The sequence below is a fragment of the Centropristis striata genome, chromosome 11 (assembly GCF_030273125.1).
Source record: "Centropristis striata isolate RG_2023a ecotype Rhode Island chromosome 11, C.striata_1.0, whole genome shotgun sequence".
Lineage (NCBI taxonomy): Eukaryota > Metazoa > Chordata > Actinopteri > Perciformes > Serranidae > Centropristis > Centropristis striata.
Window position 1 is genome coordinate 5,989,665 of NC_081527.1, and position 7,609 is coordinate 5,997,273.

Consider the following 7,609-nt stretch of genomic DNA (forward strand, 5'->3'; position numbering starts at 1 on the left):
AAGAACATCACACCCCAGAGCAATGAGAGGGTTTGCTTCTATTACTTGCTCCAGAATAAGTGATGGAAACACATTCCAGCTCAGTTACTTGTGACTGTGCGGAGCCACTTACATTTGTCACAGAAGGCACTGACCTGAGGATACATTTAAGCTGGTTTGGTCTTGGGGTGTGGGTGTGTGCGGGCCAGTTTGAACTGGATATGAGGCTGCCTTGCATACAGAAATGGAAAAACAGATTGAATCAAGCTGGCATCCGGAGTTTCTGCTGTAAAGGTCAGATCTAAATTTCTTTTTATGATGATTTAACAGCAGACAGAGAGGAAGTTTATCTTTATCCACTCTTAATATTCAATTTCCTTCCCTTTAAGAAGAGTGATTCAGGCAACTGAGAGACTATATTTTTGACATATTTGACATGAAAGATTCTAAACAAGGAGTTACCACATTTTTTGTTGAAGTTTTTCAAGGTGAGGCCCTCCATGAATTATGGAAACCTATTTCTGACAGTAGAAAAAAGAAGATGAAATCTCAACCTTGATGGGTAAAAGAGGTATTTTTTTTATCTCGAGAAACTTCGTCAAGATAAAAAAAAAATGACTTAGTATCTCAGAATAATGACTCAAAATAAAGACATGGCATCTCAAAATAAAGACTTAGTATCTTAAATGCTTTAAAAGTTTCTTATTATATTTCAATACAAAGTTCTAGTTTGACATACTAATGCTACCTTTACACCAGAAGACTTTGTAAAGATTTAGAAAAGACTCCTGGAAAACTATCAGCTCAGACCTGCTCACATCTAAAGACGAGTGTTTAGAGTTTCTAGTCTCACACTGAGATTTTAGACAGACTGTCAATCTTGCAGGGAAACTATTTACAAGACTACAACTAGATTTTTTTTAGCATATTTCCTACCATGCTCGTAGTAAAAACTTACAAAATGGAGGAGAAGCAGCTTTTGGCTCCAGCTGCTCTAGTGTGTGCAATGGTTTTTGTTGAAAACAACAACAAAAAGAAGAGAAGACGCCACAAAATGCCCCCTCACATAGCTGAAAAAGGTTTCTGTTTTGTGCCCATGTTGTGTATGAAGCAAACGTACATGAGCCAATCTGTGTGCCGATGGGCGTGTTGGTCTTAAATGATGTGTAGTCAGACACATTGTTTCACATCTTGAGGCAGCGGAAAGCAACTGTGCCAAAGACCAACGAAAAACTCCGGTCTAAAGTCAGTGGTGTAGTATTCTCTTGCTATTTAAAGGGTGCACAGGGAAATGTAGCAGTGCTCCTCATAATTATTTTTCAATTACTTTATCCTTAATTTAAATCTTGAGGGATATCATTAGTGATGTCCAAATGAAGCTTCATGAACCATTTTCTATATTTTCTGAGCCCACTAGATGGCGCTCTCTGTCAAACAAAGGGTTAAAACACACTGAATTAGCCTTTCTTGAGCCTTTCTCTTTAAACCAAGAACACCATCTGGTGGGGTCAACAAATACAACTAATGGTTCATGAAGCTTCATTTGGACATCACTACTTATCATTGAGGGCTGGCCCTGATTTTCAATGATGTCGAGAGCACAGAAAAAAACACAAGCACAGAAAAAACACAAGGAACCCCATTGAAAACATTAATAAATGTTACATTCAAAAGTGGAGTAATTGGTAATCATTAGTGATGTCCGAATTAAGCTTCATGAACCATTTTCTATATTTTCTGAGCCCACTAGATGGCGCTCTCTGTCCAACAAAGGGTTAAAACACACTGAATCAGCCTTTCTTGAGCCTTTCTCTTTAAACCAAGAACGCCATCTGGTGGGGTCAACAAATACAACTAATGGTTCATGAAGCTTCATTTGGACATCACTCATAATCATAGTTTTAAATTAGACCAGTGTAATAATTATGTTGAGTTTGAATGTACATTGTAAGATGCTCCAGGCTGATGCAGCAGAAAAACTGAAAGCAATTTTTCCAAATTCAGTATTTGTCTGAGGAACATTGAGTAATAAGCAAACACTTGAGTGTGTTGGATAATTACTATGTGACCAGTTTAATAAAGTGCTGAGGTTTGGTGACATGTTGCCTATCAAGACTTTATAAATGAGGGAAGGGAACCAGTGCATATCTCGTCTCACAGATAAAGGTAATCTCTGTTAAATAGGTTATCAGGGCTGTTTCCTCAGCCGAAAAGTGCTCGATTCTACAAATCCGACAATTAAATTGCAATATGCCAGGTGCTTAAGAGTTTAATTTATGTTACGCTCGAAACACACCTAATTAAGAGATGCAATCTCTTGAGGCTTTTACTTTGTGCCCAAATAATGTGCCTTTTAACTAGAAAAGAAGGCCTTAAATGCACTTGTATTGAAACATATTCTCATTATAGGATTTTTAAAATCTTAAATTGCAAAGTAACTAAAGATGTCAAATCAATTTAGAGGAGTAAACTGTAGAGTGTTTACCTTAAAATGTAGTGGAGTATAAATTTAAAGTACCTTTAACCCTCTGGAGTCCATCTATTTATTGAAAATACACATTTTATTTACAGTAATAACTTTACTTATATATGATATGTAGACAAGCTGAGAAAGCCAGTTGAAAGTGCCATTTATGTTTCTAGACCATTTTTAACCCTTCTTTCTACAATGAAGACTATTACTATTTTTGATTTACATGCAAATAGACTGTTTTGTAGTTTTATTATGTATTCTTTTTTCTGCTGTTTTTGTGTGTAGGCCTATAAATGTTTTTTTAAAAATGGTACAGTTCCATAGAAACCTGTGTCTTTTGTTTGTATTTTGGGTTCCTGGCAGCTTTATACTTTGTTAATTTAAAATAAAATGATATCTCCTGGACTTCAGAGGTTTAAATTAAAGTAAAAGTACTGAAGTGAAGTACATTCAAACCAATACATCATGGCAACATTTATAGCAGGCTATAGGATTTCTTATCATTGCATAATGTGAAGACATTTCAGAGTCGGAGCTTTCAGAAAAGAATGATTGCAGAGAGACAGATAGAGGACCTTTTCCCTGGCATTTTAATCAGGTTGACGTGAGACAGGAGGAACGTTGTGGCTATCTATTTAATCATACTTTGATGCAGCAGTTCACTACAGTAAAATCCATTCCAACAGATAGAACAGTCAACAAATCTGAAAGGCATGTCAGGATATTGGGATATGGCACGGAGCTCGGCCGGCTGTAAATAATTACTTTTTGTGAAAGTTAAGTTTCGATTCTCAAATCGGCCTGAACTGTCACAGGAATATGTTCAGTTTCTATATTCTGCCTGCATTTTTCCAGGAAATGGATGACCATAAAAGGCTTTGCAGCTGAAGCAGAAAGCGGAGATGGGGGCTTTAGGGACATCCTTGACACCCTTCACAGAGCAAATTATGAATTAGCGTGACTTTTAGCTAACTATTTCAACCCTTTATTAATTAACGGGGTAATATTTTGAGAAAAAGTTTACGAGATTAAAGTGGCAAATCTACGAGAAAAAACTGTGCAGATTTATGAGATTTAAAGTGGTAAATCTGCTAGAAAAAAAGGAGCTTTTTCCCCACTTTTTTCTCATAATCCTGCCCGTTTTTTTCAGCTTTTGAGATTTATATCCCCACAGCGGCTGAACCATTCCAACATTATTTGAAATATCTGCTCCCTTTGTTTTCTTGCAATTTGAACAGCAAAAAAAAAGCCCTTACCAATCACTCACAATGTAAGTTTATAACAAGAAACACACATGTTCTGGGAACATAGGACCCTGAGAAAACTGAAGTGATACCTGGTGGGGAGGATTAGCTTAGCATAGCATGTGGGTGCCTTATAGTTTGTTTAATCTGTTGAAAACCCTTAGTGTGAAAAAAAAAATAGATAAGTTGTGGTTTTAGGAGGTGTTACTCCCTTAAATTTGTGATTTGCAAACTTTAGTGGTGCTGCTGGGCTGTTAGCTTTGGACAAAGCCTAGCATAAGACTTGCTCCCTCCTGTTCGCAGCTAACTACTTCAAACTCTATTACTTTTAGCTAGCTATCATATTTAACCGTTATTCAAGTTACGTCACTTTTAGCTAACAGTATCAACCGTTTATGAATTAGTGTGACTTTTAGCTAACTATTTCAACCCTTAATTAATTAACGTCACTTTCAGCTAACGATGTCAAGTGTTTATGAGCTTCACTTTTAGCTAACGACATCAACAGTTTATAAATGAATGTAACTCTTAGCTAACAATATCAGCCGGGTTTTTTAATTTGCGTCACTCTTAGCTAACAGTATCAACCGTTTATCAATTAAGGTCACTTTTATCTAACTATTTCAACCCTTTATTACTTTTAGCTAAGTAGCCTATTTCAACCGTTTATCAATTACATTACATTATAAAACATTACTTTAGCTTAATTTCAGCTGTTTATCAATTAACATTACTTACTAGCTAACAACTTCAAATGTTTCTCCGTTACTTTTAACTTTTTTTTAACCATTTCTTCATTTCTGCAGCAGTTCACTACAGTAAAATCCATTCCAACAGATAGAACAGTCAACAAATCTGAAAGGCATGTCAGGATATTGGCACGGAGCTCGGCCGGCTGTAAATAATTACTTTTTGTGAAAGTTAATTTCGATTCTCAAATCGGCCTGAACTGTCACAGGAATATGTTCAGTTTCTGTTCTCTGCCTGCATTTTTCCAGGAAATGGATGACCATAAAAGGCTTTGCAGCTGAAGCAGAAAGCGGAGATGGGGGCTTTAGGGACATCCTTGACACCCTTCACAGAGCAAATTGAGAGGCTTGGAATAATTGTTTGTTAATTCAGTGGCTGAGGGGGCTGTGTGTAGGAGCTTAATCCGACAAATGAAGACTGGACCGAATCCAAAGTTTTCAGGCATCAAAATCAAATAATTTCATTGTAGCCTGCCAAATGAATCCTCTGCATCCACGGAGGGAAGACACTTAGCATTTGGTTGGTTGGGAGAGAAAAATATGGCTACAACACCGAAATTATAAAAGCAGGAGATTTAAGAAGAGAGATGACATGTTTTTTAAACTCACAGGCCGGAACCAGAGTTAAAAGAATAGCTCCACATTTGGAAATTGAGTTAAATTGATACCATTCTCATGTTTTGTGCACTCAATATGAAGCTACAGCTGGGAGGCTTATCTATGTTCCCAGGGTTCTCTGCTTCCAGGTTCCTATTCCCAGGGTCCTATGTTCCCCAACTCAGTTTCCTCTTTATATGACATATTTAGTTTTATGTTGTGAGCAATTGTAGTGGAATTACTACCTCTCTTGAGTGAGAAAATGAATCAAAGATCACGTTGATGTTCCTTTTAGTTTTCTTTATTATCAGACATCAAATTACACTGCTTAGGTACAGTGGAGGAGAATACTTTTCCAATCTTAACCCTTAATAGGGCACTCATTGAAATACTTGCATTTCCAAATTTCAACCCTATAGAGAATATTGGAGGATATTACATACTACCAGAATGTGTAAAAAAAACAACATACGGACCTGGGGGAGGGGGGTAATATTTAGAGAAAAAAGTTTACGAGATTAAAGTGGCAAATGTACAAGAAAAAAATGTACAGATTTATGAGATTTAAAGTGGCGAATCTGCGAGAAAAAAGTTGCTTTTTCCCACTTTTTTCTCGTAATCCTGCCCGTTTTTTTTTTCAGCTTTTGACATTTATATCCCCACAGCAGCTGAACCATTCAAACATTATTTGAAATATCTGCTCCCTTTGTTTTCTTGCCATTTAAACAGCAAAGAAAAGCCCTTACCAATCACTTACAATGTAGGTTTATAACAAGAAACACACATGTTCTGGGAACATAGGACCCTGAGAAAACTAAAGTGATCCCTGGCGAGGAGGATTAGTTTAGCATAGCATGTGGGTGCCTTATAGTTTGTTTAATCTGTTGAAAAACCTTTGTGTAAAAAAATAAAATAATAAGTTGTGGTTTTAGGAGGTGTTACTACCTTAAATTTGTGATTTGCAAACTTTAGTGCTGCTGGGCAGTTAGCTTTGGACAAAGCCTAGCATAAGACTTGCTCTCCCCTTGTTCGCAGTCTCTTAGCTATTTCAAGCTCCATTACTTTTAGCTAACTATCATATTTAACCGTTTATCACACAACATCACTTTTAGATAACTATTTCAACCCTTTAGTACCTAACTACCCTGCCTAGCCGTTTATCAAGTAGGCTAACGTCACTTTTAGCTAACAATATCAACAGTTTATTAATTAGCGTGACTTTTAGCTAACTATTTCAACCCTTTGTTAATCAACGTCACTTTAGGCTAACGATATCAACCGTTTATGAATTAATGTAACTTCTAGCTAACAATATCAACTGTTTTTTAATTAACATCACTCTTAACTAACAATATCAACCGTTTATCAATTAACGCCACTTTTAGGTAAGGATTTCAACCCTTTTTTACTTTAAGCTAACTAGCCTATTTCAACCATTTATCAAGTAACATCACTTTTAACTAACAATATCAGCCGTTTATCACTTAATGTCACTTTTAGCGAACTATTTCAACCCTTTATTACTTTTTATCTACTGTTTATTAATTAACGCCACTTTTAGCTAACAATATCAACCGTTTATCAATCAATATCACTTAGCTAACTATTTCAACCCTTTGTTAATTAAGGTCACTTTAGGCTAATGATTTAAACCGTTGGTTAACTATGTAACTTTTAGCTAACAATATCAACAGTTTTGTAATTCGTGTCACTCTTAGCTAGCAATATCAACCATTTATCAGTTAAGGTCACTTTTATCTGACTAATCTAATCTATTTCAACCCTTTATTACTTTTAGCTAAGTAGCCTATTTCAACCGTTTATCAATTACATTACATTACAAAACATTACTTTAGCTTAATTTCAGCTGTTTATCAATTAACATTACTTACTAGCTAACAATTTCAAATGTTTGTCCGTTACTTTTAACTTTTTTAACCATTTTGTCATTACTGTAAGATAATTATTTGAACTGTTTAGCCCACTTGGCAACTATTCAATAATTTATGTATTAGGCCTACTTTAAGCTATTAATTTCCACCATTTAATTTAGTTTAGATACCTGTTTTATTTCTGTGTACTAGTTTTCATGCACTCTTAGTCTTACATTACTACAACATGTAGTATTCAGGGGTTACAGCTGATGATGTTAATACAGTATGTTGATATAATCTTTTAATGAAATCATAATTTATATTTTTTAAGCTTAAGCTGTTAAGCAGCTAAACAGCTGCTATCTTTTCACTCTCATTAATAAAGCTAATAAGCCTATTGCCTAACAACTACTCCCTTAAAGTCTTGGTTATTAAAACATTGTGTAACTTAGGAGGTTTAGTACACAATGTACACATTTCCCCTCTAGCTCTTTAAAATTGTTTTATGAGCTGAGAAGATATGGAGATGGAAGAGAAAGTTAATAAGAAGAAGTCGTAGGAAAAATTGTGGCATTTTATCAGTGCGGATATTATTAAAATATTAAAACTATTAACTATTAAAATCCCACTGGCACCTACATGGTTAACATCTGGAACATCTGGATCCAACTTGCGGTCACATGACCAAAGGGA